We start from the raw sequence: 10183 nt of genomic DNA, 5'->3' as shown, positions 1-10183 counted from the left end.
AGGATGGTTTACCCAAAAATGTAAATTCTGTCCTGAATTACTCATCCTCATGTCGTTCTGAATCCATAAGACCTTCATCCATCTTCAGAACACAAATTAAGATATTTTTGATGAAATCCGAGAGCTTTTTTTCTCCATAGACAGCAAGGTTCCTACCCTGTTTCATCTGGTTGTTTTTTAAAAGTGGCTTTGAACAGAGTCAATAGAGAGGGATAGTTCTAGTCTGCATGTACAGTATTGAACACTGTGTTCTGATGCTGGTTACCATATGATTAACACTACAAATAGAGTGAAAGTCAGTGTGTCTACTTGAATGCTTTAGTGTTGCTTTAGACTTAAGTTTTTATGTTATGTTGATTTCTGTCCAACATGCACCCAACTGTGAACTTTATCACTTTTTTTCTTTTTCAGTCACAAGTTTAGAACGTTAGCTTATAACAGGAACCAATGGAAAATTTAGAACTGTACTTAAAGAAAAATGTTATATATATATATGTACATATAAATATACACAACAGTCATTTAGCTTATTAGTAAGGCCTTCATTTTTATGCTTGAAGTTTTGTTATGCTATGCAGTAATAATCATAAAGACTGCTGTTCTTAAAACACCAAACAATTGGCCTGTTAAGGTTACAGATGATCCTCAAATGGGCTTCCATGATTTGTCCCTTTTTGAAGTTTCTGTCTGATAAGTCACCCATTTCATCTACTGCTTGTACTAAACACTGCTGATCACAACTAGAGAATACAGAAAATAAACGTCTAAATAAAATATAATTGCATTAACCTCTATGATAAAGGGTGTTCTCTTTATTTTGTCTAACTCCAGCTGTTTAAGTGTTGTTGTGATGTGAAACACAAAGGAAATGTTTTCATTTCACAACTTTTTTTTTAATGTTTCAGCAACCATGAGGTTGGATCACTGAATATTTACTTTTTTAACCACTCAATTTCCAGTTTGTTCCTCACAAAATTGCCATCTTTTAGCACAAAAACACTTTGAAAATAGCATACGAGATATGCAGACTACATTTACGACAAATTTATTACAGTTCACAGGCTTGACATTTTCAATCCCCATTCAGTCATTTGATGGAAACCACATTCTTCGAAATTTCTGCTTTACCTAAGTATAACACAGGCTTTAAAATTAAATAATCTACGGTTAACTGCTTCTTTAAACATCATTTCACAGTCTGTGTACGTGTCCGGATTGCTCATGCGGAAAGTATAACACAGGCTTTACTTTTCTGTCACTCATTGACAACCTGCCTGTTCTGTCTGAGGGCCATATATTAACCATCGGTACAGCCTGCTCTGAGCATCATTATGCACCCCGCAAATAAAATACATGACGCAGAAAGCACTGGTTGATGCGTGCAGCTTGTGCATAACGTGAGTGAAAGTGACATACAGCCAAGTATGGTGACCCATACTCAGAATTCATGCTCTGCATTTAACCCATCCAAAGTGCACACACACAACAGTGTGACCCACACACACCCAGAGCAGAGGGCAGCCATTTATGCTGGAGCAGTTGGGAGTTCAGTGCCTGGCTCAAGGGCACCTCAGTCGTGGTATTTCCGGCCCGAGACTCAAACCCACAACCTTAGGGTTAGGAGTCAAACTCTCTAACCACTAGGCCATGACTTCCCCGTGAATGCAGGCTGTACCGGTGGTCAATAAGAATAAAGCGCAGATATCCTGTTCTGAAAGGATGTCGGGAACGGGATATTGTTAGACTGCCCACTCCCGCTCGAATTACACCAGAGTTACCTACAGCTACCACGTAGTTGTATTCTACCACGTTTGGTATGTTATTCGCGGAATTTAATCCCAGACAAAGCAAGAAACTTAAAGGTGCTGAAATGTTGCCACGTCCGCATCACAGACCAAAAACTTGGTTCCCGCGGCTAAATGAGGACATATTTAATTATATAATAACCTTTTTCTAATTGTGCTCGACAAATCAAATCAAACCTTAACCCAATGTCAAAAAAACCGTGCTTTATTTGGAACTGTTTTTCAGGATGCTCCACTAGAAACGTCGCACGGGTGAGACCGCATCACAGATCCCAAATAAGCTGTTACCTTGTCTGCAACCTTGCATGGATAATTCTAACAATAACCCCGGTATAATCAGACAACGAAACAACTCTCCACTGATAAAATCTGACACCAGAATTATTATTTTCTAAATAGAAACGCAGACCCCATAAACTATTGCAAGCTTCAAGTTTACCTGGGAACTCTCGAGACCCTGTCCTACACAACAACATTGGAAAAAGATCATTATGCACTGTGCTTCAGCCAATAGTGGTGAATTATACCGGTGTTTCATGTTGTTACAGTAGTATGGGACACAGCAAAGCACATTGTCAAACGCATCAAAGGACAGATGTTGACGGACATCATAGTTTTTTCTTATTATCAGGAAATGTGCAAGAGCAGGACCAGCTGCGTTCAACTCTGCCCTGACAAAACCCATATGTTGCATCAAACGTTTTTTGTTATAATTGGTACATAAGCAAAACGGTGGCACTGTCTGTACATGAACCTGAATAACCCTATTCCTTGTACCTTATGGGCCAGCCCAATAGTGTACGCTCACAACTGTTCATTGTTTTCAAACACACAATCAGAACTTTAGAATTCAATCATTTTTGGGGGCCCCTTGGTGCCGAGCCAGAAGCAGACACGCTTACAACTGTTCATTGTTTTCAATCGTGTAAATTGTATTTTAGGATTCGGACATTTAAATAGACATTTCAATTAAGTACTAGCAAAAAACACATTTATAATATGTTAAAAACACAGATGTTTATGGAAAGCGGCAATGATAATCCTTTCAATTAAAATTTGATGTGTTTTATTCCTATCCTTCAGATTACGTAGGTAACAATACAGTTTACTCTGTTTTTCTCCCAGTTCACTGGACACTTAGCTTACTTTTATGTATTTTGGGAGAAATGGGTGAATTACGTGATGTTAATCTGACAGATCCACACGGCAGCATCCAGCGTGCATTATAGATAATCTAACATGGCCATTAAGGTTTTTTAAATGACAAAACAAATATGTGACCCTGGCCACAAAAGCCAGTCAATTTTTCAAAATTGAGATTTATACATCATCTGAAAGCTGAATAAATAAGCTTTCCATTGATGTATGGTTTATTAGGATCGGACAATATTTGGCCAAGAAAATCGCCTTTGAAGTTGTCAAAATGAATTCTTAGCAATGCATATTACTAATCAAAAATTAAGTTTTGATATATTTACAGTAGGAATTTTACAAAATATCTTCATGGAACATGATCTTTAATTAATATCCTAATGATTTATGGCATTAAGGAAAGATCGACAATTTAGACCAGGGGTCTCCAAACCTGCTCCTGGAGAGCTACTGTCCTGCAGATTTCAGCTCCAACCCCAATCAAACACACCTGAACCAGCTAATCAAGGTGTTCAGTGCTACTTGATAATAATCGACAGGTGTGTTGGAGCAGGGTTGGAACTGAAGTCTGCAGGATGGTAGCTCTCCAGGAGCAGGGTTGGACATCCCTGATTTAGACCCATTAAATGTCGGAGAGACATGAGTGAGCATGTAGTTGAGAGCTGTTGAATAAAGTTGATAAAGCATCAACAAAGTCAGATTATTGAGTCAAACAACACAACAGCCTCTTTCAGCAGGATTTACTCTGCCAAACTTCAAAAATTGTTTAGGAATGGTTTGAAAAACATGATGAAGATTTCAAGGTGTTGCCTTGGCCTCCAAATGGGCCAGATCTGAGCATCTGTAGGATGTGCTGGACCAACAAATCTGGACCATGGAGGCCCCACCTACAACTTGCAGGACTTATAAGATCTGCTAATAATGTCTTGGTCTCAGATACATCCATAGAGGTCTTGTGGAGTCCATGCCTTGATGTATCAGAGCTGCTTTGGCAACATAAGGGTGACCTACACTCAGGGCCCTTCCTAATAACTCACTCTGACAGTCACATGGCTTGTCCTCTGATTCTCTTTGGTGTTTTACTTTACACTGCAGGTAAGACAGAAAATACATTCCACCATCAAGACAAGGTTTTATATTTGTTTTTGTAAACTTTGCTCTTCTTAGTTTATGTATGGCAGCTGTTGTTTCTTTGTGTATTTTATTGATTTTACTTTTTAAAGACATGCACAGCAAAGTCAGAAAGCAGTATAATGAATATATTGTGATTTACAATGCTGATCAGTTTATATCTGTGGTGTCCTGCTGTGTAAGACATGAATACAAAGAAAAATGTGTTCATTTCACAATGCATGAGCATAAGAACCAGAAAGAAAAAAGCTTCAGTAGCAGTTTTAGTAACCACAAGATTGCAACACCGATTCTTGACCTGTGAGAAAAATATGTCCTCTAACTGAATTTGTAATTAGTTTTTTAAATGACAGCATTACTATTTTGAAATGAATCAGAGATTATGATGTTCTACCATTTCATGAGATATAATCTTTATCCTACTACCCCCAGACCATATATATATAAACTTTATTACAGGCTCTAGACCCAACAACAAGACCAACAACATAACAGAAGGAATAGATACATAAACACATAAAAACATACTTTGATTCATGAGAGTCTTAACAGGCACCCATACCAATGTTTCCACAAATATGATTGATATCTAGCCGAGCTGCACCTAGGGCTTGTGAGCATCATTATAATACAGTTTTGAGACTCATCAAGTCGAGACATGAACTTAAACATTAGGTTCCTCAAGAGAGCCTGTAAAGTGCTAAGCCCCGAGTCACAAAAGAGCTTACTTGCACTGCTACTCCTGGGCTTTTCTAGCAGTATCCTCAGGCAGTCATTATATGCTACCTGAAGTTTGCGCATGGTCTCCTTTTTGTAGTTGACCCACAATGGGGCTGCATACATAGGGGTGCAGTATGCACGAAACAATCTTACCTTCACATCATCAGAACAGTGATGGAATTTCCGGACTAACATGTTTGCTTGAACATACAACATTCGTCTCTGCCTATACATATCTGCATCATCTTCCAACCTGTCAGTGATGATGTGCCCAAGATATTTCGTACAGTAAGATACACAGAGGGATTGCCCTGACAGGTAAAACGTAGGAAAATGCAGCTTCTGATCATCCTTGGTCCTACATATCAATACAACACTCTTTTTTGCATTGTACTTTACATCAAACTCAACCCCATACTCAGAGCATATATCTAACAGCTGCTGGAACCCAACAGTGCTGGGGCACATAATAGCCAAATCATCTGCATACATCAGATGGTTTAACAGAGTGTTCCCTATCAGACAACCTGTCTTACACTTCCCCAACTGTTTCGACAGGCTGTCCATGTATAGGTTGAACAAGGCGGGAGACAGAAGTCCCCCCTGCCGTACTCCATTGCCTACACTGAAGGGTGAGAATAGGCTGTTTCCCCATTTAACTTGCATATGTTGTTTGGCATACCAGTAAACCAGGATACGTATGATGCATCCAGGCACACCCCTAAGCTTGAGTTTAGTAAAAAGCTTATGATGATTTACCCTGTCAAATGCCTTGGAGGCATCAATAAACCCTAGAAATATTGTAGAACCCTGCCTTCTGTAGGATTCAACAGCTTCTTTCAAGGCATCGATACATAGATCTGTACTGTGCTTGGCCTTAAAAACCAAATTGATTTTCTGTGGTGTAAATGAACTCACTCAGTCTATCTAGTAGCATCTTTTCTAATACCTTTGAAAGAATGCTGGCTAAGGCGATGGGTCTATAGTTGTCCAAACTCCCTATTTTACCTGCCTTATCCTTAAAGGGATAGTTCACCCAAAAATCAAAATTATGTCATTAATGACTCACCCTCATGTCGTTCCAAACCCGTGAGACCTCCGTTCATCTTCGGAACACAGTATAAGATATTTTAGATTTAGTCCGAGAGCTTTCTGTCCCTCCATTGAGAATGTATGTACGGTATACTGTCCACGTCCAGAAAGGTAATAAAAACATCTTCAAAGTAGTCCATGTGACATCAGAGGGTCCGTTAGAATTTTTTGAAGCATCGAAAATACATTTTGGTCCAAAAATATCAAAAACTACGTCTTTATTCAGCATTGACTTCTCTCCCGGGTCTGTTATGAGCGCGTTTACAGCACATGGTCCTGTTGGGCTAAAAATGTCTCTTGCAGGCAGAGAATGTCTGTGGTCTCCAGTAGCTGGTCAACAATAACACGATGCGCTCTGTCCCCAGCAGTCTGTCCCTAGGCGCAAGCCTCGTGAGTTATATGACACCACTCTGACCACCATCACTGTGGATAGCACTAGGCATCATGTACCCCAGCCCCCATTAAAGGCACATTCATCACTGCCATTAGCCCCCCTGTAGACTTTGGTTTGCGTGCTTCATAAAATCGCCGCACAAAAGTTCCTTCAGGCCACAGCTCTGGATTATACATTTCACCCACTTCTTTGCACTCTGCAGTTATTTTAAATGAACTGAACCGGCTTTGTAAAGTTTCTATCTTTTGACAAGTTACATCACGCCCAAGTTTATCTTTCATGTAGCTAGACAAAGTCTCCGAGTCCAAATCAGGTGAGAATTTTGTTGCAAATACACTCACCAGCTTAGACTTAATGACTTGGATGTCTCCAGCAGTACCAGTCCCAACAATGCCACCAGTTTTCTTACCTTTGGGAGGATGCAGACGAGGTTTGGCCTTAACTGAAGCATTATTGGGGACCTGTTTCCAACGGCTGTTGCTCCTCTTGTCCTGGACCAAGTTCCAGGGTGGGGTAGCAGCCACGTCACTCCATGTGACATGAGGGTCTCCCTTTGTGGCGCTGATTGGCCCGTCCAAGCCCAAGGCAGAACTCTCCACCTTCTGGCTTGAGTCTTTCTCGCTGGTCAGGCCCTCCATGCCAACTTGGGTCTTCTCACAGACTTGTGGAGTGGACGATCTCTGACTTGTTCCAGGCTTGTTGGTTTGGAAAATTAGGCCCTCTCTCCAGATTTGGTCTAGGCTGCTCAATAGCACCCAGACGTTGATTTATGTCTGCGGTGATAATCCGCAGATCGTTACAGGTGTTTGTCTGCAAAGACACAGCCTGTTTCATGATAGTAATATCTGCACCTAGTTGTTCAGTCTTCCCAAGCAAACAGGAAACATCAAGGCTGTTAAAAGTCACAGGTGGTAGTTCATCAAGATGGTGAGAAACAAACCGAGGAACATTTTCACCAGCTTCATTGAGAAGCCTAAGGCAATTCCTAACATTCTTTGAATCTTTTTGCGGCCCAGTATGAGCCACAAGCTTGCGAGTAGTACCTGGGCACAGTTCAAATAGCAGTTTGGTGGAGTTTGTAATCCATTCTGATCCAAAATGGTCCACAGCCATCAAAACAATCTCGTCCTGTTTCACAGTTTTGATCTTAATAGAAAGAAAGTTTAAAAAACTCATCTTCCACAATCATTTTCCCTGTATCTGTGCGGTAGATTTCAGGTTTTGTTCGAATTTTACTTCTGCCTGCAGCACCTGCACATGCAGCGGCGGCCATCTTGATTGTTAATACTGAAACACGTTCTGTTTTTTATATTGTATATTAAACTTAAAGGGATAGTTCACCCCAAAAATTACTCACTCTCGTTGTTCCAAACCCATAAGACCTTTGTTAAACTTCAGAACACAAATTAAGATATTATGATGAAATTTGAGAGCTTTCTGACCCTGCATAAACAGCAATGCAACTGACATGTTCAAGGCCCAGAAAGGTAGTAAGGACATGCATACTGTATTGATAACATGAGGGTGAGGGTGCTTCTGAAAATACAGAGGGTATTCTAATCTCAATGCAAATCCATTTTGATCTATATTTTTGTCCCATCCATTACTGTGGCGTAAAGAGTGTTCCTTTTATGATAACAGGCTGTCACTAATCCTATCTTATCGCAATCTCACGAAGTTCCATTAAAATCAATTAACCTCTATGCAATAAATCTGTTATTTACATTGTGTTTACCCTTTGTTTGTTATAATAAGAGAATTCTGCAGAAATCAACACTGGACAAACACAAAAAGTGCAAACACAAAGGCGCAATGCTCATTTGCCAAATCTGTTTCGCCACTGTTATCATTACAGCTTCAACTGAGGATGCTTTCTCTATAGCACCTCTGTAAAATCAGGCCTGCAGTGAGAACTGGTTGGCTGTGAAAATTCTGCCTTAAATTGTGTTATACCACAGAAATCAGAGTCTGAGCACAAATTGGCATACTCCCTAACTACAAACCCAAACACAAAAAAATTTAAAACACTTCTATACTCACTCCATAAAAATAACGCATACTCCCTATGTACAGGCCCGAACACACAAAGCTTTAAAACACTTTTTTACTTACTGCTGAAAATTAGATCATTTACTGTGAAATCTGTTGTCTCTCAGATATACTACCAGTGTACGCTTCAGTGTACTACCAGTGTGTTTGTGTGTGTGTGTGCCTGTGTGTGTGTGTTGCTTACAGGAACTTTGAGTATGAAGACATTCGACCATGTAACTGTGAGAGAAGGAGGAAGCATTACAATCCTGTCTGTATGACAGTGGTAAGTAGTAAGACAGTGGTAAGTGCATGTGTACTGCTGTCTACATAAAGAATTGCCTTTTAAGGACAATAAAGTTAAGTAAGTAAGTAACTCAGTATACTCAAAAACTCAAACTCAAAAAAGTGTAAAGGGTATTTTTGGCATTCTTACCAAATTACAGCCTGTGCAAATGCTACAGGCAACAATATTTTTACTGTGAAACTCAACAATCAAGCGTCATCAGACTCTGGATATTACTGGTGTGCTGTGGAGATCGGCACTCATGCAAACCCAGATGACAGAAAAGCATTTGTATGTAGTCGTTTATAAAGGTAAATAATGTTTTTGTGATGCATTATTATCATTATTGTTGGTGTTGTTGTTGTAATTATTATTATTAAGTATTATTTATTGATATGTGTTTTTATCATTCAGTAGATGCCAGTTTATATCTAACAGAATATTTACTCAAAGTAAAAAAAAAAAAAAAAAAACAGCTAGTTTTTGCTGTTCAGCTCCTGGTGTGTCTGTGGTGAACAGCAGTGTATCTGGACATGAAGGTGGTGATATCAGTGTTCAGTGTCTCTACAGTTCTGGATATCAGAATAAACTCAAACAGAGCAGATATAAAGATCAGAGCTGTTACACAGTGGGGAGGACTGACACATCCCAGAATTCATCAGTGCAGATCAGTGATGATGATGATGGGGGAAGATCCTTCACTGTGCTGATGACTGAACTGAGACTGATTCTGGCTGGTACTGGTGCTCTACAGGAGATCTGCAGGTTCCTGTTCAACTTGCTGTAATCAAGGAAAAACCTGGTAAAACTCAATCAATAATCAATATTATAAAGGCTTTGCTTCTAGATAACAACACAAGACCTAATGAGCTTGTTCTTTTCCTGTGTTTGACAGAAATTGTTATTAAACAGAACGCAAGAAATTTGCATGTGAACACGCACTGTTTGTCTGTGTTAACGTGACAACACACAGAGCAGCCAAAAAAACTGCTGCATTTGAAACTATTTGCATGTGTGACTCAATGGTATATTGATATATACTGTCCGTATCATATCCAAACATCAGACATCATGTTTATTCATGAAGGATGTCCTAATGGTACACTAGTATGCACCTATGCAAATATCAGGTGTAATATTTGTTCATGAGGGATCAGTACATTGTGTGTGATGTCTGTCTTGTGTCACGATTTGTCATGTTTTATTTAGTTGTTTAGTTCAACTTCTTTCTCAGGTAGAAAAATCTTGATTTACCTTGTAATAATTAATTTACTCTAGCACAGCAGTACTTTGCAGTTTAACAATAAAATTGTGCTGCTTCTAATTATGTGACAAAAAGCAGTTGCAAAAGTTGTACAAAAAAATACATTCTCATCTTGCACAAAGTAAAATATGCAATACTTTGCTTTACTACCAAATTATGTGTGATGTTGAATTTAACCTACAGTGGAATTTTTTTCCTCAATATTTTAAGATTTTTCAGGCACATTAGTTCCTGAACGTGGTGCATGATGGGATACGCTTAGCTTCTGTGCATTAAGGGTATACTGAGCTTTGGCGTTTTTCAGACCTAGG

At 39.4% G+C, this 10183-nt stretch overlaps 1 protein-coding gene across 3 annotated transcripts in view; it reads left to right on the top strand.

Annotated features, from left to right (window-relative positions):
* Positions 1-10183, top strand: part of LOC109108991 (polymeric immunoglobulin receptor-like) — an 83931-nt gene that overhangs the window by 41640 nt on the left and 32108 nt on the right. The gene's annotated exons all lie outside the window — the stretch shown is intronic.

This window comes from Cyprinus carpio, chromosome B2, assembly GCF_018340385.1.
Source record: "Cyprinus carpio isolate SPL01 chromosome B2, ASM1834038v1, whole genome shotgun sequence".
In the NCBI taxonomy this organism is placed as follows: domain Eukaryota; kingdom Metazoa; phylum Chordata; class Actinopteri; order Cypriniformes; family Cyprinidae; genus Cyprinus; species Cyprinus carpio.
The sequence above is the reverse complement of the archived record's forward strand: the minus strand, read 5'-3'. Positions and strand labels throughout refer to the sequence as shown.